The sequence below is a fragment of the Arachis hypogaea genome, chromosome 4 (genome assembly GCF_003086295.3).
Source record: "Arachis hypogaea cultivar Tifrunner chromosome 4, arahy.Tifrunner.gnm2.J5K5, whole genome shotgun sequence".
Taxonomy (NCBI): Eukaryota; Viridiplantae; Streptophyta; class Magnoliopsida; order Fabales; family Fabaceae; genus Arachis; species Arachis hypogaea.
This window is the reverse complement of record NC_092039.1, coordinates 38221200-38222640: the sequence shown is the minus strand read 5'-3', so window position 1 is coordinate 38222640 and position 1441 is coordinate 38221200. Positions and strand designations below refer to the sequence as shown.

Below are 1441 nucleotides of genomic sequence, written 5' to 3'. Positions count from 1 at the left end.
TTAATGGGAAACTCCTTCTTGCTTGAGGGACGTCCCAGGAGGTCTTCCTCACTAGGATTTTCGTCCTCCTCCTCCCTTGTGCATTCGGCCACTTTGATCAAATCAATGGCCTTGCACTCTCCTTTTGGATTCTCTTCTGTATTGCTTGGGAGAATACTGGGAGGAGTTTCAATGACTTTCTTACTCAGCTGGCCTACTTGTGCCTCCAAATTTCTAATGGAGGATCTTGTTTCATTCATGAAACTGAAAGTGGCTTTTGACAGATCAGAGACAATATTGGCTAAATTAGAAGTGGTTTGTTCTGAATTCTCTGTCTGTTGCTGAGAAGATGATGGATATGGCTTACTATTGTTCAGCCTATTGCGTCCACCATTGTTAAAGCCTTGTTGAGGCTTTTGTTGATCCTTCCAGGAGAAATTTGGATGATTTCTCCATGATGGATTATAGGTGTTTCCATAAGGTTCACCCATATAATTAACCTCTGCCATGGCAGGGTTCTCAGGATCATAAGCTTCTTCAGAAGCTGCCTCTCTAGTGTTGTTGGATGCATGTTGCAGCCCATTCAGATTTTGAGAGATCATGTTGACCTGTTGAGTCAACACTTTGTTCTGAGCCAATATGGCATTCAGAGCATCAATTTCAAGAACTCCTTTCTTCTGAGGTATCCCATTATTCACGGAATTCCTCTCAGAGGTATACATGAACTGGTTGTTTGCAACCATGTCAATGAGTTCTTGAGCCTCTTCAGGCGTTTTCTTCAGGTGAATAGATCCACCTGCAGAATGGTCCAATGACATTTTCGAAAATTCAGAGAGACCATAATAGAATATATCTAATAGGGTCCATTCTGAAAACATGTCAGATGGACATCTTTTGGTCAACTGCTTATATCTTTCCCAAGCTTCATAGAGGGATTCACCATCTTTTTGTTTGAAGGTTTGAACATCCACTCTCAGCTTGCTCAGCTTTTGAGGAGGAAAGAATTTATACAAGAAGGCAGTGACCAGCTTATCCCAGGAGTCCAGGCTATCCTTAGGTTGTGAATCCAACCATATTCTAGCTCTGTCTCTTACAGCAAAAGGGAAAAGCATGAGTCTGTAGACTTCAGGATTAACTCCATTTGTCTTTACAGTCTCACAGATCTGCAAGAGCTCAGTTAAAAACTGATAAGGATCTTCAGATGGAAGTCCATAAAACTTGCAGTTTTGTTGCATTAATGCAACTAGTTGAGGCTTAAGCTCAAAGTTATTGGCTCCAATGGCAGGAATGGAGATGCTTCTTCCATCAAACTTGGACGTTGGCTTTGTGAAGTCACCAAGCATTCTCCTTGCATTATTATTATTATTTTCGGCTGCCATGTCCTTCTCTTGTTCGAAAATTTCTGAAAGGTTGTTTCTGTATTGTTGTAATTTAGCTTCTCTTAATTTTCTCTTCAGAGTCC

At 41.1% G+C, this 1441-nt stretch overlaps 1 non-coding gene across 1 annotated transcript; it reads left to right on the top strand.

Annotated features, from left to right (window-relative positions):
• Positions 1-855: 855 nt before the first annotated feature.
• Positions 856-959, top strand: LOC112798634 (small nucleolar RNA R71). The gene has a single exon (XR_003200237.1). It is a non-coding gene; the product is annotated as a small nucleolar RNA R71 (small nucleolar RNA).
• The last annotated feature ends 482 nt before the right edge of the window (positions 960-1441 follow it).